At 36.6% G+C, this 27,851-nt stretch overlaps 1 protein-coding gene across 1 annotated transcript in view; it reads right to left on the bottom strand.

Moving 5' to 3' along the window:
- Positions 1-27,851, bottom strand: part of FRYL (FRY like transcription coactivator) — a 249,383-nt gene that overhangs the window by 144,544 nt on the left and 76,988 nt on the right. The window lies entirely within an intron of this gene.

Here is a 27,851-nt window from a genome sequence, read left to right as displayed (position 1 = left end):
TATCTAAAGGTGACTGTGATAACACCCAAAGAAAATTCTAGAAAGCAATATAAAGTCAGGTTATGGCAGTCACTTCAGAAAAAATAATTTGCAAATTTAAGAAAAATAAATATTTTTGAAAGACTGAACTTCCGGGAGTTCCCTGGCAGTCTGGTGGTTAGGACTCCACACTTTCACAGCTAAGGGCCCGGGTTCAATCCCTGGTCGGGGAGCTAAGACCCCACAAGCTGTGCGGTGCAGCCAGGGGGAAAAAAAAAGACTGAACTTCCAAATACCAAAGAATGGCTTACTTTCATGTCCTATTCATTATCTTCATTTACTTACTTATTTATATAGAACAGAATATTTTCCACCAAGGTTAAGATTAGAAGTTAGTCATACATGATGCTTAAATATTTAAAATAATAATCTGAAGAATGTTATAAACTGTTAATATTGCATCTAAAATAAATATCTTTGTATCACATAAAATTAAAATATAATATGTAATGTATTCTAGAACTAAAATTATATAATAACAATTCAAAACAAAAATTCACAGTACTTTGAACACAGTGCACACTATTTATTTTAAACAATGACTTGTTTGTTTACTCTGTTTCATGATCCAACACTGTGTATTATAAAGGAGAGAATGTGTTAACAAACGTCATTGTGGGGAAAGGAGATCTTAAATTTTAAAAATTTATTCTGAGTCATTAAGAATATTCTATATTAAAAAAAAAAAAAAGAATATTCTATATTTTATATCCACACATGTTGAATAACTCTTGGGAATCATAAAATAGTGGAAAAGCCTACCCAGATAGTTTCTAGAATTTTAATTTACATTTTAGAAATAAAAATGAGGATGAAACACTTTTAAGATTTTGACTTATGGCAGCAGATACAAAATATATATTTTAATTAAGATTCATAAGATAAGACAGTTACAAAGTTTCTTTGGCTTTAACTTTACAATAAACGTTTTAAACAAGAAGCTATGATAGTCTTTGGCACTTGCATTCTAGACTCTGATGAAGTATAATCTTAATAACATTGTAACCTTTAAAGTCTCCTCAAAAAGAAAAAACTTTAGTTAAAATGACCTCTCAAAAACTCACCCTTACTGTCTTCTACTTCCTAAAAAATCATAAACATAAATTAAGCATAAACAAATATTCCTACATATCATAATTGCATATTTTAAGAAATTTGCCAATACAGCCAAAAGTTTTAGGGAAACCAGTATTTATCTTCCAGATAAAGGTTTATCTTCCAAAGACCTGCAGTATCTTCCAAAATAAAAATACTTCAATTTTTTAAAAAATCAAATTTTAATGAAAATTACTTATTAAGAGTTAATCACTTTTACCTCCATCCACAAAGCTCTAATGAAATCAGTTAGAAAAAGACCCATACCCCCAAACTGAAAACTGGACAAAGGACATGAAGAAACAAGCTACAAAAGATATAACAGAAGAAGCCAGTAACCATGAAAATAATATTTAAACTCACTAATATTTTAAAAATAAATAAAAATTAAATAATACTTTTCATTTATCAAAGTGGTTTCCCCAAATTGTGTATTTCATTATAATGTTCAGCTTTGGTGAAGATATGTGATTTTTTCTCATATTCTGCTAATAGTTAAGAAAAAGGGATGGTCACTCTAAGCAGGGTAAGAATGCTAGTTTACACATAACTAGATTAACCTGATGTCACCAGACTGCTTGAGTTAAATATTTTATGAGGTTAAACAAGCCTATTTCTCTACATGCTATTAAAATTTTTTGAAATTTTATATAAGCCTATGGGAGAATAAAGACATAAATGTTAGAGTGTAACTCTTAACACAATTCAGGCATTGAATTACAAGTTGTAAAAACCCAATGTCAGACTAAACATCCTTGGAATATAAATCTATAAAACTCTGATAATAATAAGAATATAGTAAGACCTGAATAATTAACATATAAAATTAAGATAAAATATAAAAATTAACCTAGCATGTATACTCTTTCTCTTAGATAAGGTGCAAATAAAACATAAATACAGTATTTTTAGACAGCTAACTCTCTATATAGCACTGTTCTTAGCATGTTTCATTTAAAAATTACCTTTTTCATGCTCATAAGACTCCTATACCTTTATAAGATAAACTGAACTTCAATGAAGGAGAACAGACAAGGGAGAAGAGACACAAAAACCCTAAGCTGATACATGTTTGGTTTCATTACTTTACAGCAGCGGTTCTCAGTGTTTTCTAGCTCTATTATATTCTTATGCACAACACTAAACAGTAACATCCCCCAAAATGCACAGTGACTCAGTGACTGAGGTGTTTTAGATAAGGATGAGTAGGGGAGGGTGGATGTAGTTTTAAAAAGACCCCAGTGGAGTCTATGAAAGCTGCCTGCAGTACCCTCACCCCCAAAAACAGGTCTTTAGGGATAAAAAATCACTACTTTGTGGTCATAATCTTATATATACATGCATATTACACACATATTTACAAAGAGATTTATATAAATACAGAAAAGTAACAAAATACCACACAATTGCTTACTTATTATAATTATTTACTTATATTGGTTAGTAGTAAACATGTTGATGACAACCTAAGAAAGAAAAGGTATAAGGTAAAGGGTCTTTGAACAAGACCAAAAGTCAAAAATATCTCTTATTTTAAAAGGCAAAAGCACAATTCTTAGTTTAAAAAGCAAGCCTATCCCAGCAAGTTATTTTGTGGCTATCAACAAACCGATTCTGAAGTTTATATAAAGAGGCAAATGACCCAGAATAGCCAACACAATATTGAAGAACAAGAAAGTTGGAGGACTGACACTACCCGACTTCAGAACTTACTTTAATGCTACAGTAAACAAGATAGTATGGTACTAGTTAAAGAATACATAAATAGATCAGTGGAATAGAATAGAGAGCCCAGGAACAGACTCACAAAGACAGAGTCAAGTGAAACTAATCTTTGACAAAGAAGCAAAGGCTATCAATGGAAAAAGACTTTTCAACAAATGGTGTTGGAATGACTGGACATCCACATGCCCCCACCCCAAAAATCTAGACACAGAACCTACATCTTTTACAAAAACTAACTCGAAATGGATCATAGGTCATAGATCGAAATGTAAAATGCAAAACTATAAAATTCCCAGACTATAAGAAGGAGAAAATCTAACAGTTCTTGGGTTTAGCTATGACTTTATTAGATACAACACTAAAAGCACAACCCATGAAAGAAAAATTGATAAACTGAGCTGTATTAAAATTACTAACTTCAGCTCTGCAAAAGATACTGTTAAGAGAATGAAAAGACACAGACTGGGAGAAAACCTTTGCAAAACACATATCCGGTAAACTGTTATCCAAACTATATAACAATTCTTAAAATGCACTTAGAAGATAAACAATCCAATTAAAAAATGGGCAAAACATCTGAATAGACCCCTCACCAAAGAAGACATACAGATGACAAGTAAGCATATGAAAAGATGCTCCACATCATACGTCTTCAGAGAAATGCAAATTAAGACAACAATGAGATACCACTGTGGATGGAAAATGTCACCTGCCATATCAGTAAACAAAGGGTGCTGCCAACGTCAAGCCATTAGCCACTGCAGCCCCCCCAACATGCACTCTGAGGGGATTCAGGATGGAGAAAAACAGGATACTGGCCCTAGATAGTTAAGGTGCATATCAAAGGAATGATTTCAATGAGCCCAGACTCTTGCATCTTTCTATGTGCTAATGGATTTAGCACACAGGAAAGTGCTAAATACACTAACATGAGATGTCTGGGTTTTTTTAATTAACAGTAATCTTTTGATGTTCCAACGACCTGGTTTTTTGTTGCAAAAACTCCTATGTATCCTAGCTCCTCCCTTACCTCTCAGGACCAGTCCCTCAGAGCTATCTTAGAGGCTGCGTCCTAGGCCGAAGTCCTCAGCACACACAATTCTCAACTTTTAGGTTGTGCTTTTTTTTTTTTTTTCAGTTAACACCACTACACAACTATTAAAATGATCAAAATCTATAACATTGACAAAAACAAATGCTGGTGAGGATGTGAAACAACAGGAACTCTCAGTCACCACTGGTGAAAATGTAAAAGGGAAGGCAGTTTGAAGGTTTCTTACAAAACTAAATATATTCTTACCACACAACACAGCAACTGTGCTCTTTGGTATTTCCCCAAAGGAGTTGAAAACATATACACACAAAAACCTGCACACGGATGTTTTTAGCAGCTTTATTCATAATTGCCAAAACTTAGAACCAATCAAGATGTCCTTCAGTAGGTGAATGGATAAACAAACTGGTACATCGGACAATGTAGTATTATTCAGTGCTAAAACGAAATGAATTATATAGCCATGAAAAGACTTGGAGGAAACTTAAATGCATGTTACTAAGTAGAATAAGCCAATCTGAAAAGGCTACATATTGTGTGATTCCAACTATTTGACATTCCAGAAAAGGCAAAACTATGAAGACAATAAAAAGATGAGTGACTGCCAGGGGTTGGAGGGAGGGAAGGATACATAGGTGGAACACAGAGGATTTTTTCTTTTTTTTTTTTTTTTTTTTGCGGTACGCGGGCCTCTCACTGTTGTGGCCCCTCCCGTTGCGGAGCGCAGGCTCCGGACGCGCAGGCTCAGCAGCCATGGCTCACGGGCCCAGCTGCTCCGCGGCATGTGGGATCCTCCCGGACCGGGGCACGAACCCGCGTCCCCTGCAACGGCAGGCGGACTCTCAACCACTGCGCCACCAGGGAAGCCCAACACAGAGGATTTTTAGGGGCACAGTACTATTCTGTATGACGCTGCAATGATGGATGCATGCCATTATACATTTGTCAAGACCCACAGAATGCACCACACCAAGACTGATATTGTAAACTATGGACTTTGGGTGATTATGATATGTCTATGTAGGTTCATCAATTGTAACAAATGTATCACATTAACGTAAAATATCAATAGTAGGGGAAATGGGCAGGGCTGGGAGGGGTGGGTAGCAGAAGCGGGTACATGGGAACTCTCTGTACTTTCTGTTCAAATTTCTGTAAACTTGAAACTGCTCTTCACAAAAAAAAAAGTCTAATATTTTTTTAAAAAAGAAAGAAAAGCCTACTCTATTCCTGTCAGCCAGAACCAAAGGTGCCTGAGAAGAGTCACAATAAACAGCAGACCAGGCCAAAGCTTAAAACAATAATGTACTTGGACCAAGAGAAGAAAACAGTTTACTAAGTAAATTACAATAAAATGTCAAAAACACAAATCAGGTTATATGGTAGACAAATTGAAAGCAGAAACAAAGATAGCAAAATCAGATTAGGGAATGAAAGAAAACTTCAACTTCTGGGGAGGCCAGGTGGATTGGTGTATCTTTCAACCAACCATCCAAAGCAAAACTGTACATTTGAAAGCAACTGTTTCTGAAGAGAAGAAAAGAAAAGTAATGTGCACGCTGTACATGTTGAGAAGTACAATATGAAAGCATTGTTTGATGGGTTCAGCGCACAAACACAATTTGCTATATAAGGCAAGGTATACCTCAAAATTCCTTCATGAATGAAGGAATCTCAAACCAGACACCATTCACTTCTTATGGAAACAAAACATTAATATTTATTAAGATATTTTGCATATTATTTTATGCTAACAAACCAAATCTTATTTCAAGCGATAAGCTGGTAAACGCCTCTTTTTTTAAAAAAAAAAATTGTGTCCTGATTTGCAGCATTTGCTAATTTCCATCATGGAAATACTCCCATCATGGCTGATTTCAAGCCGCCGATAATTTAACAACCAGATGGTAAAATTCCTGGCAGGAACCAGGTGCAAAACACCACATCAAGTTACTGTTCATGTATGACAAGGAAACTGACTTCTAATTAAAGTCGATTGTCCCATTTGAATGGAATGTGAACTTAGGTTCTCAGTTTAAGAACTTTCAGATCAGTGGCTTTATTTCCTCCACAACTGCCAGATTTTGATATATCATTTTTTCTTCCTTAAAAGTCTATATTATTAACATACTCTTTGCTTAGAATAACTATTTGCCAAATCAAGTACTTCTGTTGCTCTTCAAATTCATTTATATAAAATGGGCTAAAAAGAAAAAGCGTCCCCATTTTGATCAGATATATATTTACCTCTATTTTCTTTTAACTCTCTTTTAGTTATATTCACTCCATTTAAATCTGTCTTGGGGTGTTACACGACAAAAATTTAAAAATTCTTCCTCAACATTTAATCAGTGCTTCTCAGTACCTTTACTAAAATTTTGTCACTGATTTTATTATCATAAACTAAATTCATACTCAAATATGCTTCCTATTCGCTCATTAACAATCAGTTTTTGTATCAGTACCATTCTTTTAATTATTGTAACTTTTCATAATAGTGTTTATCATCTGTTGGCACAAATACTCCTGGTGTACTCATTATCTTCAGGAATTTCTCACCTATTGTCATTCACTTATACTTCCAAGCTTATGCATACTTTCACAAAATAATTAGAAGAAAATTGACATCTTAATTAAGACGTCTTATCTAGAACCTGGCATACCCTCACTAATTTGTCTTCTTTCAGGTACCCAAAGGAAAATGTATACTTTCCTTCATAGGGGAATCTCTTTAATTCTTATTAACTGTCTTCCTAAATACTTTAAGTGTCTATTCTATGTGAATGAAATCATTTTCCTCACTACTCAGTCCAACTTTTTTTGCTTCTGGATGAATTTCAATGGATAGAAAAATTAAGACTTTTGCTTGTTCTTTGGACAGCTGTTCCTAAAATGTTTATTTATCCTAGGCTAAACTATTCCCATTGAAAACAATTTCTAAACATAGAAGTCCTATGACATCTTTGGCACATTTCCAATGTTTTTTACTTGTAATCTACTACAGAAATATCGCTTATTATAAAGCTGAAGAAAAATGACCTATCATCTAAATAATCCATTATTCACTCAGCCAGAGTCTCCCTGAGGTTATTATTTTCCTGTAGTCTTTTGAACCTTCAGAAGCTCGCCTAAGAAACTCTTCTAAAAATTTAGAAATAATGTGGTATTTTTAAAATATGCATGGACCTAGGAGTCAGAAGACAAGAGCCCTGGACTTGGCTACTGAATATCATTATAATCTTGGTCAAAACATTTAACCTCTCTAAGCTCTGCTTCCCCACCAGAAAATGAACGAGTTGAGTTATATCTCAACTGTGGGTATGGTATCAGAAGCAACAAAAAAGTTGTTTTCATTTTTGTTCTCCACTCGTCTGCCCATAAAAATATTCACTGCCAGTGAAAAACCTATTGTGGCAAAATCTTCTCCTCTGGCCAGACATGAACCAGGGCCTCACCACAGGATGGCCCTAAAGTGAAAATATGAACCCCAGAATCCTGCAGCAAACATACCCAGCTGTTTCATCCAGCAAACATACCTAGACCCAGGGCTTGGCAGAGGTAAATAACTGCATATGGTTGTGCAGCCATTTTTCTTAGACTTCCAAGAAGACGAGCAGAATCTAAATAGGTGGGCTGAGTCCTCTATACCCCTGAGGCTGATATGACTTAAACAAACCAAGAACAAAGGGGCTTCCTCTTAATATCTTAATTGATAGCTAACTAAGGCTCACAGAGACTGAGCCTGCTTTCCCTTCCATCACTCTTGGGATTATACTTTAAAACAGTACTGTAGCTGTATGCCTCACACACTTAATTAGCTGACAAAGAAATACAACTGCACACCTACTGGTATCCAGCAGCCAGAGACAAAGGAAACAAATAAAATATTTACCATTCACCAGCAGCAAATATTATTATAGGTTTCAAAACACCAAATCTATTTCAATTAAAACAAATTAAACAAAGATGCTGATTCTTGCTTTATTATTCAACACCATCCTGAAGGTTATGGGATGATATAAGTAAATGCAATAATACAAGAAAATGAAATCATTGTTATAAATATTGAAAAAGAAGACATGAAGTTTCTTTATTAGCTAGCAATTATGTAGGAATGAAAATCGATAAAAACCTATTCACAAATATAAATAGGTAGGGATACATTTAATAAAAAAGCATAGGACTTATATAAAAGAAAATTCAAGAACTTCTTAAAGAACATAAAAAGAAGACATGAACAAAGGTAAGGACATACTTATAGATAAAAGATTTGTTATTATGTGTCAATTCTCACAAAATTAATATATTAATTAGTACAATTCCAATTAAGATTTCAGTACTATTTTGTTTAGGTTGTATTGGATAAAATTATCTTAGAATATACTAGGAGGAATAAATACCTAAGAACAGCTAAAAAAAATTATTTAAAAAGAATATAAACACTATTCTCTAAATCAGAAGATAATATAACTATAATCAGAACAGATTATAACTATAATCAAAACATATCAAAATATAACATAAAATGTTGAACATCACTAATCACCAGGGAAATGCAAATCAAAATCACACTGAGATACCATCTTACACCTGTCAGAATGGCTATCATCAAAAAGACCACAGGGCTTCCCTGGTGGCGCAGTGGTTGAGAGTCCGCCTGCCGATGCAGGGGACACGGGTTCGTGCCCCGGTGCGGGAGGATCCCACATGCGGCGGAGCGGCTGGGCCCGTGAGCCGGGGCCGCTGAGCCTGCACGTCCGGAGCCTGTGCTCCGCGACGGGAGAGGCCACAACAGTAAGAGGCCCGCGTACCGCAAAACAAAACAAAATCAAAAACAAAACAAAAAACAAAGACCACAAATAACAAATGTTGGCAAAGATGTGGAGAAAAGGGAACCCTTGTACACCGTTGGTGGGAATGTAAATTGGTGCAGCCACTGTGGAAAACAATATGGAGGTTTCTCAAAAATCTAAAAATAGAACTACCATATGACCAAGCAATTCCACTCCTGAGTATATATCTGAAAAAAGCAAAAACACTAATTCAAAAAGATACGTGCACCCCAATGTTCACAGCAGCATTGATAACAATTGCCAAGACATGGAAGCAACCTAAGTGTCCAAAAACAGATGAACAGATAAAGAAGATATGGTGTGTGTGTGTGTGTGTATATATATATATATATATATATATATACACACATATATATGTATGTAAGTATTTGTATACGGAATACTACTCACCCATAAAAAACAATGAAATTTTGCCATTTGCAACAACATGGATGGACCTGGAGGACATTATGCTAGGAAAAGTAAATCAGACAGAGAAAGACAAATACTGTATGATATTACTTATATGTGGAATCTAAAATACAACTAACTAGTGAATATAACAAAAAAAAGCAGACTCACAGATATAGAGAACAAACTAGTGGTTACCAGTGTGAAGAGGGAAGGGGAGAGGGGCAATATAGTGGTAGGGGATTAAGAGGTACAAACTATTACATATAAATAAGCTACAAAAATACAATGTACAACACAGGGAATATAGCCAATATTTTGTGACTATAGAGTACAACCTTTAAAAATTGTGAATCACTATATTGTACACCTGTAACTTATGTAATATTGTACATCAAATATACTTCAATTAATAAAAACTTAGTAAAATGGGTAAATATATATATATAATGACTATATCAGAACACAATGTAAAAGTAATCAACTTAGTGAATATTAAGTACAGATAAATTAGATTAATATAAAAGATTAGAGAACCTCCCAAAAATCCCAGAATAAGAATTCAACATAGGCAAAATTAGAGGGGAGGGAATGATTTATTTAGTAATAATGTTGGACTATATTCCTACTCATCTGCAGAAAAATAAACATAATATATTCAAAAACCAAATTCCAGATGGATATGAAGTAAAAATGTTTTAAAGTCTTAGAAAAAAAAGTTCAAAGTCAACATGTATAATCCAGGAGAGAGGAGACTTTTAGCCAAGATAGAACGCCCAAAATTATTAAAAAATAAAACAGAGAGAGAGAAAGAAAAAGATGAATGTACTCAACCAAATAAAATTTTTAAATATTTATGAGGCAAATGATACCATAAACAAGAAAGGACAAAGTTGGGGAAAAAACAGAATGCAGATGACAGAAAATATAAAATATATTCAAAGAGCTCTTACAAATTTATAAAAAAAGACAACACAACAGAGAAAAAACTGGCAAAAGACATAATTAGACAGTTCACATAAGAACCAATCTAAGAAGACAACAAACATATGAAAAAATATTCAAACTTTGTAATGCCCAGAAAATGAAAATCACACTAGCAGTGAGCTTTCATTTTATACACAAATGTTAAATTTGTGCCAAATATTAAAAGAATAATTGGATCTACTGCTGGCAAGGTATAGGGAAATTAACACTTAGCACACTGCTGATGGAAATGTCATGTCCACCTAACTACAATCCAGTAGGGTGGACAAAAGGATGAGTATTCTGGCCCCTATAGCAGAGCATGACAGATATAAATTTCTTAGATCTTTAGGCTCTTCCACGCAACTTCCTGATTACAATTTAGCTTTTATGACCTACCTCACAGGAGAGCAAAGAATGGTCTGCCAGCTCCAGCATTAACGTTCATTCACTTGGCGTATTTCTCACTGTAAATTAGTAAATTGGCAAACATAAAAGCTTGTCTCTGTCAGACTGTTTATAACAATTCTGCCCTCTGGAAAAGATTTCATATCCACTCGCAGCATTCTGGCTAAGTCAAGTTTTCTGACCTGATGCTGGTCCTTGCCAGCCTTCTCTGGCAACTCCTTAAATCAGAATCAAAATCTTTGAAGGGAGGCCCAGGCATCTGTATGTTTTTGAAAACCCCCTAAGGTGGCTCTACTGTGCAGCCAGGGTGAAAACCACTGCCTTCCACTATTCTTCTAAAGCAGAACAGTTGGCTCTATACAATGATTTTACTTAAACCTAATTCTGACGATAAACTTTGAAAAACACCGTAAACAAGGAAACCTACTTATATAATACCACAGAGAGAGTTAAATGAATGCATGTCAGGGACAAAGCTCTAGGAAGCAAAGTGAAGGATCGTTCATAAGATAATTCAAAAACCTAACTTTAAAAACTATAGGCCAATATCACTGATGAACATAGATGCAAAAATCCTCAACAAAATACTAGCAAACAATCCAACAGCACATTAAAAGGATCATACACCATGATCAAGTGGTATTTATCCCAGGAATGCAAGGATTCTTCAACATATGCAAATCAATCAATGTGATACACCATACTAATAACTTGAAGGAGAAAAACCATATGATCACCTCAATAGATGCAGAGAAAGCTTTCGACAAAATTCAACACCCATTTATGATAAAAACCCTGCAGAAAGTAGGCATAGAGGGAACTTTCCTCAACATAATAAAGGCCATATATGACAAACCCACAGCCAACATCATCCTCAATGGTGAAAAACTGAAACCATTTCCACTAAGATCAGGAACAAGACAAGGCTGCCCACTCTCACCACTCTTATTCAACATAGTTTTGGAAGTTTTAGCCACAGCAATCAGAGAAGAAAAGGAAATAAAAGGAATCCAAATCGGAAAAGAAGAAGTAAAGCTGTCACTGTTTGAAGATGACATGATACTATATATAGAGGATCCTAAAGATACTACCAGAAAACTACTAGAGCTAATCAATGAATTTGGTAAAGTAGCAGGATACAAAATTAATGCACAGAAATCTCTGGCATTCCTATACACTAAGGATGAAAAATCTGAAAGTGAAATCAAGAAAACACTCCCATTTACCATTGCAACAAAAAGAATAAAATACCTAGGAATAAACCTACCTAAGGAGACAAAAGATCTGTATGCAGAAAATTATAAGACACTGATGAAAGAAATTATAGATGATACAAATAGATGGAGAGATATAACATGTTCTTGGATTGGAAGAATCAACATTGTGAAAATGACTCTACTACCCAAAGCAATCTACAGATTCAATGCAATCCCTATCAAACTACCACTGGCATTTTTCACAGAACTAGAACAAAAAATTTCACAATTTGTATGGAAACACAAAAGACCCCAAATAGCCAAAGCAATCTTGAGAACGAAAAACGGAGCTGGAGGAATCAGGCTTCCTGACTTCAGACTATACTACAAAGCTACAGTAATCAAGACAGTATGGTACCGGCACAAAAACAGAAATATAGATCAATGGAACAGGATAGAAAGCCCAGAGATAAACCCACGCACATATGGTCACCTTATCTTTGATAAAGGAGGCAGGAATGTACAGTGGAGAAAGGACAGCCTCTTCAATAAGTGGTGCTGGGAAAACTGGACAGCTACATGTAAAAGTATGAGATTAGATCACTCCCTAACACCATACACAAAAATAAGCTCAAAATGGATTAAAGACCTAAATGTAAGGCTAGAAACTATCAAGCTCTTAGAGGAAAACATAGGCAGAACACTCTATGACATAAATCACAGCAAGATCCTTTTTGACCCACCTCCCAGAGAAATAGAAATAAAAACAAAAACAAAAATAAACAAATGGGACCTAATGAAACTTCAAAGCTTTTGCACAGCAAAGGAAACCATAAACAAGACCAAAAGACAACCCTCAGAATGAGAGAAAATATTTGCAAATGAAGCAACTGACAAAGGATTAATCTCCAAAATTTACAAGCAGCTCATGCAGCTCAATAACAAAAAAAAAACCAACCCAATCCAAAAATGGGCAGAAGACCTAAATAGACATTTCTCCAAAGATATACCGACTGCCAACAAACACATGAAAGAATGCACAACATCATTCATCATTAGAGAAATGCAAATCAAAACTACAATGAGATATCACCTCACACCAGTCAGAATGGTCATCATCAAAAAATCTAGAAACAATAAATGCTGGAGAGGGTGTGGAGAAAAGGGAACACACTTGCACTGCTGGTGGGAATGTGAATTGGTACAGCCACTGTGGAGAACAGTATGGAGGTTCCTTTAAAAACTACAAATAGAACTACCATATGACCCAGCAATCCCACTACTGGGCATATACCTTGAGAAAAACATAATTCAAAAGGAGTCATGTACCAAAATGTTCATTGCAGTTCTATTTACAATAGCCAAGAGATGGAGACAACTTAAGTGTCCATCAACAGATGAATGGATAAAGAAGATGTGGCACATATATACAATGGAATATTACTCAGCCATAAAAAGAAACGAAATTGAGCTATTTGTAATGAGGTGGATGGACCTAGAGTCTGTCATACGGAGTGAAGTAAGTCAGAAAGAGAAAGACAAATACCGTATGCTAACACATATATATGGAATTTAAGAAAAAAAATGTCATGAAGAACCTAGGGGTAAGACAGGAATAAAGACACAGATCTACTAGAGAATGGACTTGAGGATATGGGGAGGGGGAAGGGTAAGCTGTGACAAAGTGAGAGAGTGGCATTACATATATACACTATCAAACGTAAAATAGATAGCTAGTGGGAGCAGCCGCATAGCACAGGGGTATCAGCTCGGTGCTTTGTGACCACATAGAGGGGTGGGAGAGGGAGGGTGGGAGGGAGGGAGACGCAAGAGGGAAGAAATATGGGAACATATGTATAACTGATTCACTTTGTTATAAAGCAGAAAGTAACACACCATTGTAAAGCAATTATAGTCCAATAAAGATGTAAAATAAATAAATAAAGTTATAGTAAAAATTAAAAAAAAAAAAGTCATATAGAGGACTTCCCTGGTGGCACAGTGGTTAAGAATCCGCCTGCCAATGCAGGGGACATGGGTTCAAGCCCTGGCCCAGGAAGATCCCACACGCCACAACTACTGAGCCTGCGCTCTAGAGCCCGCAAGCTGCAACTACTGAAGCCCGCGCACCTAGCGCCCGTGCTCTGCAAGAGAAGCCACAACAATGAGAAGCCCACGCACTGCAATGAAGACTCAACACAACCAAAAATAAAAACAAATAAATAAATAAAACTTTTTAAAAAAGTCATACATAGTTCTTCCAGTTCATACTAGAAATCTTGATGAATTGATTTCTCTCTCAGCGTTTCAGCCACTTCACTTTACTCACTGTCCGTGACCCAAACCACATATCTTGGTGCCCAATGAATCCTCTGCCTTTCATTAGCTGTGATTTCAAAGGGAAAAGTTTCAATGATCTAAACTTCATTGATTCCTCCCTGTGCCCTATATTCCATATCTAGTCTACCCATCAAATCCCATCACTACTAAAAGTAATCCCCCCATCCTTTTTCTGCATAGCTAAATTTTAAGTTTAGGTCCTAATAACAGTCTATGTAAACTCCTGAAAAGTCTTCCTTCACAGTTATCCCTGCCTCTTAGCAGATGAAATATCGACTTCACATAGCAGCCGAAGGGACTACTTTATACTTGAACCATTACTAGGCTCTTATGTATCAAACCATGGTAATCCAGTGCCTCTGCACTCTGCATAAAAATGCACTACTAATTACCTTCAGGAATATTACTAAAGCCATTTTGTTGGAACATTATTTTCTTTTCTTCCATAGTCTCCCTATGATAAAAATGGCTCATTCATATACTGCTCCAAAATTTTACATGAATTTTCTTCAACTTTTTTTTTTTAAGAGCACCTTAAGGTCACAGCTAAATTGAGAGGAAGGTACAGAGATTTCCCATAAACCTCCTGCTCCCACACATGCATCCTTCCCCCATTATCAACATCTCCTGGTACATCTGCTACAGTTCATGAATCTATATCGGCACATCATCACCCAAAATCCATAGTTTATATTAGGGTTCACTCTTTGTGTTGTACATTCCATAGGTCTGAACAAATGTATCAATCACTGTAGTATCATACAGAGCAGTTCCACTGTCCTAAAAATCCTCTGTGCGCCACCTACTCATCCCTCCCTCTCCCCAGCCCCTGGCAATCACTCCTCATTTTACCGTCTCCATAATTTTGCCTTTTCCAGAATGTCATATAGTTGGAAACATACACTATGTAGCCTTTTAGACTGGCTTCTTTCACTTAATAATATGCAATTTTGCTTTCTCCATATCTTTTCATGGCTTGATAGCTCATTTCATTTTACCACTGGATAATATTCCATAGTCTGGATGTACCACAGTTTATTCATTTACCTACTCAAGGACATCTTGGTTGCTGAGTTGTGGCAATTATGAATAAAGCTGCTATCAACATCAGTGAAGCTTATTTTAAACAAAAAAGAGCCATTAAATGCATATAATGTAAATCTGTTGTTATTATGTTACATTGTTACTATATTGCATGTTAATGGACATTAATTTATTCTTCAATTTTTATGAATGCCTTTGCGAGCTACTTTCTGCATCACATGGATCAATATATACAACTGAAAAATATAACTTCTAAAACATTTCATATGATTTTCTACTCTGAACTACCATCACATTTATAATTCATCATCTTCTAGGAGAAACAGGTCTGACAATTCAAAATTTGGTTTCTATAGCCTTCCCCATTCAAAGGGATTTCTCTTTTTGTAAAAACCCTTAAGATTCACCTGGTTGAAAACAAAATCCCATGTGACTGGCTCTGCTCTCAGGCCATCATGGCGTCTCCCAGTGGGAAGGGAGTCAGGGCACCGGAGGCTCCTGGCTGCGGGCCCCAGCCGCTCACCCGGGACCTGGTAGACCCCACGGACAACGAGGAGGGGCTGTACATGGCGGTCGAGCGGTGTCCACTGTGCAATACCACCCGCCAGCAGCTGACCTGCACCAAGTGCATCCAGAGAGGTGATTTAGCCATGACCGTGAACGGTTTATAGACAACAAGGAAAGGTTAAGCCAACTTAAGAGCAAGCAAGAAGAATTTCAAAAAGAAGTGTTAGGGACTTCCCTGGTGGTGCAGTGGTTAGGACTCCGCTCTCCCAATCAGGGGCCTGGGTTCAACCCCTGGTCAGGGAACTAGATACTACAAGCATGCCTCAACTAAGAGTTCACATGACACAACTAAGGAGCCAGTGAGCCGCAACTAAGACCCAGTGCAACCAAATAAACAAATAAATATTAAAAAAGAAGAAGAAGTGTTAAAGCCTATGGAAGGAAAATGGATAACAGATCAGCTGGGGACGCAGGTTCAATCCCTGGTCAGGGAGCTATGATCCCACATGCCGAGGGGCAACAAAGCCCGCGTTCCACAACTAGAGAGAAGCCTGCGCACCGCGAAAGATCCCGCATGTCGCAAGGGAGATCCCACGTGCCGCAGCTAAGACACAGCCAAATTAATTAATTAAAATATATATATATGCATTTAAAAAAAGAATTACTTAAAAAAATAAAATAAATACTCATCAAAAAAAAACCCTTAAAATTTCACTCACTTCAGCAAAATTTTTTAAAATAGCATGCATAATAAAAACCAACTAGTGGACCCAAAATAGAATTTTCAGAAATAACAGGCACTGTTCTGTAACATCCTGCATTAATAGATTAGGAGGAGGAATAATTAAGAGAACACTGCCCATTCCACCCTGCAAAATGTTAAGCAACTATGACTTTTCAATGTGATAATGAGATTGTAAATATGGTTACCTCCAGAAAAGAAGTCTAAGGGCTTGGCCAGTAGTGAAACTGTCTAAAACTCAATGATTTGGGGTATAAACACTATAACAGGCCAGATACCTGTCAGATGTTATACTTAAAATATTCAGCAATCAGGACAGAGGGAGAGTCAGAACAGCTTCTGGCTGTAAATACCAGTACAGCCATAAGGATGCATTATAGCTGAATATCAGCAACACTGAAGGTAATGAAAAATCTAGTAATGGAGGCAGAATGTGGTATCTAAAGAGTCTGAGAACAGGTAAAAAGCACCAGGCGATCCAAGAAATAACAAGAGATATGGCAGTTAGACAGATTCATAATGCAAAGTCTAAGAATAGGATATATATGGCCATGCACCTAGGGAGGTGGGTTTAATCATTAAAAAGGTATGTCAGCAGAACTTGATTCTCATCCAGTTTTACTTTTGTTTTCGGATGAGAACTTCATTCTCTTGAAGGGCAAAGCAGGGTCTCATATTTGGAAGAAATGGAAAACCAAAGATTTTGACAAGGCAAGGCTCAGGAAGGAAGAAGTACCATTAATAGAGGTGGAGCCTTTGACACAAGAATGGGTAGCAGCCCAGACATTGGAACTGATGAATAAAACCAAGCCAAAACTCATAGTGAGGCTAGGCTGATGCTGAGCTGTCTAGACTAGCGAGCTAGGGCTCTCCCAAACCAACGTCCCATCTTAGCATAGGACTGGACCCAGGATCTGATGTAAGACTGAGTCTACACATGACTACAACAGAAGGTACAAACAGGAAAAGGTTGTGACATCAGGATTTATGGAATAGTGGGTCTGAAACTTACCATACATATTACACTGACCTTTTTGAATACTCTCAGACACCTAGGAATACTGTGACCATCTGTGTCGCAGTTTCCTGATTTCAAATTTCCTATCTAATTATTAGATTATGTACCAAATTTAAAACAAATCATGAAACCAAATACTTAATGAGTTAGATAATCAGCTGCACTTCTCACAACACAAAATGTTTAGACTTGAAGATAAAATCTGTCTTTTGTCAAATGAAGTAAACCTAGCTTAAGGAGTCAGAACATTTAAAATAAAATTGGAGAAAGCAGGCTCATGATTCCTAAACTCAATGATATCTGCAGCTCGGAACTCCAAACTCAGGGACCATCACAGACTTCAACTGTTCCCTTAACAGCACACTGAGTTGGCTGCCTTGTCTAGGCTTCATTTTTTAAAGCAGACAGATTTTTCTGAGGGATGAGAGGGTATCTGGGAACTAAGCAGTAGGTGATTCTTTTTCACTGTGACCAATGGATACATCTCTGAAGTTAATGTCAATGAGAACATAAATTACCCTACCAAATTCATTTTATAAAAGCCTAGTTAAAAATCTCCTTTACCTCCCATATCTACCCCAAGACCTATTGTTCCTAGTCTTAAATAGTCCCCATATCCATAATTGAGTTAGTATTTTGTAAAGCATTTAAAAGAGCACCCACCCACCCATGTGGTAGGCATTACATACGTGTTCGCTAAAGAAATAACATTTGTTCCGCCTTCATCTCACATCTGGTCTACTGTAATAGCAACCTAATGCATCTCCCTATACATGCTGCACCCCTCTCTCTTCCCCCTTTTCTGTCCCCATCCCATGAAAAATGGAAGTCTGATGAAATCATCCCAACCACTGTCACAAAAGCCATCAATGACTTCCCATGTGTTTTACGTTTAAGACCAAAATCTACAAGACAGTCTTCAAGATTCCACGTGGTCTGGCCCCTGCCAACCTCATTCCCATTACTGGCCCCATACCTCTCTGCTCCAGCCAAACTGGTCATATTTCCTCCCACCCCCCAGCACATCATACCTCTTCTGCCCACCCACACGTTCCCCGAAATTGTTAACTATTTCTTCCTTCACATTTTGCTAAAGTCTCACTAGATCAGGGAAATCTTTAAATTGAAATATGAAGGATTAAAAGAAGTTAGGTGGATAAAAAGTCTAAGTCTGTGCATGTGTATTTGATTTATTTGGGGGGGTTTTCTTTGTGCACTTTAACTTATCTGAGCCCTCTTTTACTCTACTATAAAAATGGCAATTTATCAACTGATGAATGGATAAACAAAATGTGGTATATTCATACAATGGAATATTACTCAGCCACGAAAAGTAATGAAGTCCCAATATATGCTACAAATGGAATAACCTTGGAAATGTGGTAAGTGAAAGAAGACAGTCACAAAAGAACACCTATAGTATGATTCCACATATATGAAATGTCCAGAAGTTAGATTATAGGTATGAGGTTTCCTTTTGGTGTGATAAAAATATTCAACAATTAGAAAGTGGTGATCATTGTACAACTCTGAATACACTAAAAACTACTGAATCACACACTTTAAAAGGATGAATTTTATGGTGTGTGAATTATATCACAATAAAGCTGTTATTTTTTTAAAAGCAGCAATAATAATAGTTTCCCTCAGATTTTCAGGATAACACGAGATTTAATAAAAGTATGTGTAGGGTTTCCCTGGTGGCGCAGTGGTTGAGAGTCTGCCTGCCCATGCAGCGGACACAGGTTCGTGCCCCGGTCCGGGAAGATCCCACATGCCGTGGAGCAGCTAGGCCTGTGAGCCATGGCCGCTGAGCCTGCGCGCCCGGAGCCTGTGCTCCGCAGCGGGAGATGCCACAACAGTGAGAGGCCCGCTCACCGCAAAAAAAAAAAAAAAAAAAAAAAAAAAAAAAGTATGTGTATATGTGATTGTACATACACATACACACACACACACACACACACACGCACATTTACAATATGTACTTAACACAATACCAGACCCATAAGTACTTCAAAAAATAGTACGTATTATTTTAAGCAAATAACACAGATTTTAACTGAAATTAGATGATTGCATAATTGTGCTTTTAGGATTTGGCTTTTACTATTTTTGCAATCCAGGAAAAACATCTGAGCATTAAAAACTCTGTTTATGAATTTTTTTCACTGTGCAAAAATTCAAGTAAATTATGCAAATTTAATTTCTTAACACACTATATCTTATTCACATTTTAATTTCTAAAACTGTGGTTAAAATAAGTCAATTTATTTCTTCTGTCTGTGACAAAAACTGAATTCTTTGAAACACTAGCTCTCATAAAATCACGTATGCAAAATAAATTCTATAAATTAATATATTTATGAAAGGTAAGTATATTGATAATAAATGCATCTGTGACCTTAAAGCATTGCAGATAAATGACTAGATAGATCTCCGTACTGAATCTTGCCTTGTCTTATCAATTTTAGGGAACTAAGCCAATCTTTAAAATGATAACGTCTTCACTACACAGCTGGTTTAACAGAATGTTCCTGATTCAGTTTTTAAAAGAAGTAATGCCTAAAACTGTTGGCACAAAGACAAAATCCTGAATTTAGGCCATATGAATGTCACTTCATTGTTGTTACTGAAAGAAATAAGCTCAACTATAATCAAACTTCAGCAGCACTGTATCAACATTCTGCCGGCTAAGCAGGCCTTGAAACCAGAGGGCCTCTAGCAATTAATATAAAATGTAGCATTGAACATTAATACAAATCATGGCAAACGTATCTTATAAACATGAAACATTATCACATTTAACGATAAAGAAATATAATATACACTGCTATTAAGTTGTTTTCAATAACAAAAATCAGATTTTTGTCTCTTTTTCCTTTTTTCTTTGGATAGGGGCAATATTTGAAATATATAACTTATTTAATGGAAAAATTACTTTCCATTTCTGTTTTCTCCCTAAAAGCTATTAATAAATCAAGTTTTTCTCAGTTTTTCCCAATTCACTAAATCGAATATCGTAAAATGTTATTATTATTTTTTTAATCACTGAGGTATCCTTTTATGCATTCCTGCTTCAGGAACTGTTCCCCTGAGAAACATCAGTAAGATAATAATAATTACATAGTCTAAGAGGGCTCGTATATTTATCCTCCTGCCTTCTTTCCTATTATTAATCCATTCCAACAAAAATGACTGCAGCCCTAAGCTTTATCTTAGTTGCCTGCACATTTACCAGAAGCCAACTAAGCATTAAGTATACAAAGAAGAACAAAACCACAATCAACCTATGCCCTCTAGGAGCTTATACTCAAGTAGCAGAGGAAGACATGAATAGCGTGCCAAGTGTAATGATACGGTAATGTTAAAGTGAAGAACAGACCTGGGGAAGCATTTAGTATCTGGCTGACTCAAGAAAGGGAGGGTCTTCAAACATGAATAAGAATTCACTGTGAAGCAGACAAAGGGGTGAGGGGTAAGAGGTGAATTCTACGCAAAGGCAGCTGCAAATATGAAGGCATAGCATGCTCCAGGAATTGGATGAGTATGGCAAGAGAGGAGACTGACAAGGTGAGCAGGGGCTAGATGACGAAAAGCTTCATCACACAGGGGACAGGAAGACTGTGAAGTAAGGAGGGGAGAGACTCTAGGAGCAGGCATTTAGCAGGAACCCTTGGCAGCAATGGGAAAGACGCAGAGAGGACAAAAAAGAAGCAATGGCAATAACCCAGGTGATACTGAAGGCAGAGGGCTGAACTAAGGCAGGTTAAGTGGCTGTGAAGCAGAAGGCAGGAGACAGTAAGGACGCTTTAGAAGGTAGAATGACAAGTCTTGGTGAATGAGGCCTGAGACAGGGATGTTCACTCACCCCTGGTTTCTGGCTCAGGGAGAATGTGGATGGCTGTAGTGCCTACCACCACGGGGAGCATCCTATCATTCATCCTATCATCCTATCATTATTTTCCTGCTAAGTAAGTCTTCTCCATCCCCTGTGGTTCATTTCAATATGATTCCTTCCATCCCTGTACTCCCTCTGCCTGTTGTGTATACCAGAAATTTGGTAAGTCATAACGCATACTCCACTTAACTGCCTTATTGTGAACTTTTCATGTATATTCTCTCTCTCTGAGTAAACTAGAAGTTCCTTATGATCAAACATCACACCTATTTGTTACAGAACAGTATATGTTCAATAAACGTTGGCTGATTCAAGTGTTGGTATCATGAAAACATCCCTAGGAAGAGACAGATAACCAGTCCTTTTCTAGGGTCTTAAAAGTATTCTAGGGCTTCCCTGGTGGTGCAGTGGTTGAGAGTCCGCCTGCCGATGCAGGGGACACGGGTTCGTGCCCTGGTCTGGGAAGATCCCACATGCCGCGGAGCGGCTGGGCCCGTGAGCCATGGCCACTGAACCTGTGCGTCCGGAGCCTGTGCTCCGCAACGGGAGAGGCCACAACAGTGAGAGGCCGGTGTACCGCAAAAAAAAAAAAAAAAAAAAAAAAAAAAAAAAAGTATTCTGTCTCTCTTTTTAAATACAATAAGCCTAGGTGAAGGAAAAAAAAAAAAAGACATCCAGAGATGCTGGTGAAATAAAAACATTCTCCCACTTCCCAGGACTAGGGCAGACGTGGTTAGGGCCTTACTGAACAGTGAGACTTGTCACTTCTTTTCAATATTAACCAACTGCTTTATAACTATAAAAACATCTTCAAGAGGTTTATACTATGAATGCCCAAGGGTGATGGGATACCCACAAACTGAATCATTATTTCACTAACAGCTAACAACAAAGGCTTTACAAACATCGGTTTTGGGTTCACTCTTGGATGCAGGGAACATGATTACATGAGATTTGGCTGTGGCTGGTTACAGGGTTCAGGCAATGACATGTAGAAATGTTTAAATGGTCACCAAACAAAGTAACCACAGAGTTCACAAGCATCTAAACAAACTAAGTTTTTACAGGACAAGCTGCTGTGATATAAGCTGATACACTGTTCCTCTATAAGAACCCATTTATAGTTTCATTCTCACTATAAAACCGTCTTTCTATTTTTAAAAAAGTACATGGTGAGGATGGGGGAAGGAGGGAGAAGAAGAGGGAAAGGGAAAAAAATATGATTAGAAACCAGAGTCTAGTTTATTTTAGTAAAAATATATTCTATAGTATCCTTTTAAGTAGTAAAAATATTTAATTTAAATTAGTCAGTGATTATAATTCTCCCACTATTTTAACTATGTATATTCACTTAGAAACTTTCCTCATACGAAGATAATTTTCTGCCATCTGGCACAACAATATCTCCATATGGAAGCATTACTTACAAATCAAAAATAAAAAAACAGAGATTGTAAATGCAGTATACTTGGCATAATACAAATCTCCTCAAATTATATTCTATAAAGTTTTAAGAGGTTCCCCCCCATATCAACATTTGCTCTTTTATATTATTTGATTACAAAACAAAACTACATCAAATATTTTGGTTAGAGAGTTAGCAGGAAAAAGTTAAATTTAGTCTCTCATATTTTATTCATTAGTTTGCTCAGGCAGCGGCAACACAGTTGGGAGCAAGAACAACTGGGTTCTAATTCCAGTTCTTTGCCACCATATGACCTTGGAAAAGTCACAGTTTTTCTATACTTCAATTTTCTGTGGGCAAAACAGACATTATAGCAGAATTTTTGCTTGCTTACTTCATTAGTCTGGTATCATTTTATTAAGGTAATTTTCACAGAAAAAGGAAAGAAAAGAATAGAAAAATTATGGTGAGAAATAATTTCCAGAAGTGTTTTGAGAGCTTCAGAGAAAAGTGTCATTGGAAATCACTGGGAAGACTGAACAAAATCAGTGGTTCTGCCAAATCCACATATTAGGAAAGGAGTTAATAAAATAAGAGCTCAATGATATTAGTTGTAATGACTTAACTGTGAACTCTGAAATACAAGTACATCATCCTGAATGCTCTTTGTCAGAAAATTCACTACATATGAAAATTATTCAATGTAACTTCAATTATAGGACTAGGGGAAAATTACGATCATTATATGACACTATCTGATGCCTTAAGATAGCTGATGTTGCTTCAAACATTTTGTGCTAACAGAACTATGGAAGAGTACTGGTATTCGATAACCCTGCAGACAGAGATCAGAGTCTATTTGTCATTTTCCCCCTTTTTGACCAGTGGAGAGAAACTTTGCCAGACTGACACAAATTAACAAGAAAAGCCAAGGCTGGTCAAAGAATATTTAACTACCCATACTACGTCTGCCCAGTGTGTGCATATCTAGGTTTTTCTATCTATCTTACTGATTACTATTCAAGAAAGTATTCTTCATGTTATTTTCAACAGCTTTAATTCTATTTGAATTGGGCTAAGGAATTAGCATGCAAGGAATGGCAATGATCATACCTCAGCATTTCTCCTGTTTAGGCAAATATACTTACAGCTGCTGCTCCAGGACTTTAACAAGGACTTTATGCTAATTTCAAAATACACAGAATCCTGTAGACTCAACAGTGTGTCCCAACTGGCTGCAACAGCATTAGTAGCAGCAGCAATGGATTTGTTGATCTCTCTCCGAGCTGCTGTCCCTTCTGCTCTCACAGGCAGCAGAGTTTTGGCCCACAGTGCCTCGGCTTCATTACCATGCAGTCTCGCAGTGACGCACAACTATAGTGGAAACGCTGCTGAATGCAGATGAACTATCCAGCTGAATAAAAGCTTACAAGTTCATCACGAGTGCCCTGAAGGACACCCTCACCTTTCCTGCTGTAGATATACACGTGGCCGCAATCATCGGCTCTGTTTATGTCCCTGTTATCAGTTTTGACGCTACTTTCAGTGTAGTCACTACTGCTAGTAAACAGACAAGGGTAGAGCTCTGCCCTTGGATGCCAACTTTTCTCATTAGCTGAGAGCCTTCGAAATAAGAAATGAATTTGGATCTAGCATAAGATCTTTAAGGCTCTTCCTGTAATAGCTGACCCCCTCCCCCACCAAAAAAAACATCAGTGGTATTTATCCCACTCCAACCAGTGTTCTCTGGGTGATTTTAGTAGTAAATTCTCTCCACTCCTCTACACGCCCAGGCAGTAAGCCGTGACTTTCTCAGCGCGCTTATGATGATGCAGAGTCCACTGCCTCACTTAACCCACCAGAGAGAACGCTGGCTAATGGAATCAAAGGATGATGTAATGAACACCGTGGCTGAGCTTCCATCAGCCTCTAAAACTGCTCAGCTCAGGACAAAGTTTCCTCTGCTACAGGCAACTTATTCAAAAGCGAGAACTCTATTTAAATAATGGGATTATTTTAAAACGTAGGGTCTTCTATTCTTAACATAGCACGTAATTCCCCTGAAAATCTTATAGTCAGATATCAATGAATAGCGAGAAATCCTCTGGCCAAATAAAATGCACGTTTTAAACACTTTATCCTATAAAAGATATTTTAAAATGGAAAACTGACACTATTGAAAGCCTTCAAAAAGTAGAAAAATTCTAAAATCAAACAATATTTTATGTTACTATCTGAAGAAAAATGTCTTGACCTCACAATTAGTTTACTGTGACTTTGAAGGTCAGTGGGGGGGGGTGTTTTTCCATATGTGGCAATACATTTGTATTGATCCACCTATATTTTTTATCCTTTAAATACCACAAGAAATAAGTAAATTCAGTGATCAAAGTCATAACTGAATAGACTAATCATAGCCAAATGGCTAGGTGCTGTATTAAAAGCTAAAAGAATATCCTTCTGTGCACAAGTACCATACACCAATGGATAATCATATTCATTAAGACACATTCAGTGGTAATAGTAGTATTGAGAGTGTCATTTAAAGCTTGTATTTTTCTTCAGAGTAGTCCAGGAACTCTGGAATAAGTCTGTGGCCATTCCTACCCCTGAACAGGTCCAAAATCTAAATTTAAACCAGGACCACAAAGGCTAACCAGGCAGGACTCCAATACCACAATACTGTTGTTTGGCCACATCTTGATCAGAGACATCTCAGGATCAGGTAAGAGCAGGGTTTCCTCTGGCCTAATGGAACACAAATGCCTCATGGAGTTGCATGAATAAAGGGTATTCCACAGTCCAAAAACACTGCCTACTACATCCATTCTTGTACATTAACGACATATGTCAACAAACAAAAGGCTCTCGGTTATACACAAACCAGTTCAATTTCTCTTTTTAGTTAAATTATTCCCCCAAAGTGATTTGACAATACAATCCTCTTTTCATCAAACAGCTGTTAACAGATTCAGGGAATAAACTGATCTAGACCCAAAGACACTACACCAGTAAATGCCAAGACTCAGAACCGAACCACGTCAGCAAGCAGACAAGTTAGAAGGCACACACAGATATTTTACCATAGTTTTTCTACCCCTATTGAGCTAATAAGACTTTCAGTCTCACACAAATCTTGAAAACTACTTAATACTATCTGACTATAATGTCCCACCAAAGTAACCAGGGTTCATTCTTAGTAAACCTTTATAAACTATAACAAGCAAAACCAACTGTCATACAGAATGTCAGAGTAGGGTACTTTTTTTAAGGGATGGGGGTTAAATAATAGGTGATTTTCTCACAACCTTAAAAAAGGATTTTCTTCTGCTGAAGTTTTGTGTACATGGATCTAAAAGAATAAGTCAGAACCTGAAGTTTCTCTTATACCTAATGAGTCTGTTACTATGTATATACAGCCAAAGCAAATCAATAGTTTCTTGGAGACACAGATGCATAAAAATTAATTTCAGGGCTTATCTTGGAAGTTCCATTTACACTAGGACTTCCTTGTAGACAGAGGGTGAGTGAAAATTGCGTTTTCTATTTTTACGGAGAATAATTCAACAGGCCCATGTGGGCAGAGCCTGGGTTCTGAGCTTTACCCTGAAATGTAAAAAATAAAACAAATAGCATTATTATTCCAACTCTTAATCACAACTAACAAACATTAATGGATTAAGTATCTCCTTTCTAAGCCTTGCCAAACATTCATCACCCAAATCGCTGAAGTAGTAACTAGGAGAACTATATACGCACCCAACAATTCTTTTAGAAGACTGGGTCAGAGTCCCACTGTATTCCAAATGCTTTCTCAATCCCTCAACTACTAAGCAGATTTTTAAATTACACAAATAATAAGCAAATTTTTAAATTACACAAATAATAATACTCCTATCATTCTTCAAGTGATCTCTCTATGCTTAACCTAGCAATTAATCACAGAAACAAACACATAGCCTAAAGCTCTTGCAAGCTTGACAAAAAGCCAGTCAAAATGTCAGTCCGTCTTCTACTTTATTCTTTCTATAAATTCAGAATTCTCCAAGTTGTATCACTCATATATACTTTTTTGTCTCATCACCATAAAAAGATAGCAGCACAAATCATTTCTCGATGGCATATCCTGGGCAAAGCAGAAAAATCTACTTTGTATAATTTCCTTCAACAACTCCTCTCCACCTTTCAGACTGTAATACTGAAGAATGCTTTCAAAACGATAAGATTTAGAACATTTTAAAGAAATACACAGTTTCAATATTATGAGCCTTTGCTGAGGTCCTCCTGGCATGGGCCAGATACTGTGAAGCACTGGGTACAAAAGATGACCGTGCCAGTCCTCTTGCCCCCAGGGAATTAGAAAGTAGGTGTCCTTCTTTCTTTTAATCAATTTCCATTTATTTCTATGCCCTTTTCACTGGCATTTTAAGGATTCATGGAATTGGTTACTTGCTTTACATTTCTAAGTAGAGGATCGATAGAGGTACATCCTAGTAAACCAAGAGAACGTGTACCAGGAAAACTTCTCAGTAAATCCTACAAAAATATTGCCATTTAGATATGTTCTAAATGGATCCAAACAAAATGCTCTTTAATAAAAAATGAAGTTTGGATTTAACTGACTATATCATACAATATAATCTAATAGAATTCAATGTTCCACCAACCCAAAAGGAAATAAAAGTCTTCAATTATTAACATTCTTAGGAAGAGTACAAATATAAAGGATCATTCCTTATATTAACACCTTTTAAAATATCTAGAAATTATTAAACTGGTATCCAAACAACCATATTATGGAAAAAATAGAAACTTGGCAAATTTTTCTACATAAAATATCAAATATCCTATCACTCCTAGAGCCTTTCACAGTTCCCACATATTTCAGCCTCTTCAGAAAGTCCTCATCTCTTCTGGAGTTTAGAAAAGAGACTGAAAAGCTCTAGGTATGGAAGGAAAGATGCTCTCAGGTCAGTTAGGTATTAACACCACATACGAAATGCAAAAAAGAAAAAACAGAAAAGGCTGTAAAAATCACTTCCTATTCTGTTTTGTTGTATTAAATAATACAACAAAAAATTAACAATAATCATCTATAATTGTAACAGTAGTTAACATTTACTTTTTTTTTTTTGTACAATCACATATACACATACTTTTTTTTTTTTTTT

Source organism: Lagenorhynchus albirostris, chromosome 4 (genome assembly GCF_949774975.1).
Source record: "Lagenorhynchus albirostris chromosome 4, mLagAlb1.1, whole genome shotgun sequence".
Taxonomy (NCBI): Eukaryota; Metazoa; Chordata; class Mammalia; order Artiodactyla; family Delphinidae; genus Lagenorhynchus; species Lagenorhynchus albirostris.
The sequence above is the reverse complement of the archived record's forward strand: the minus strand, read 5'-3'. Positions and strand labels throughout refer to the sequence as shown.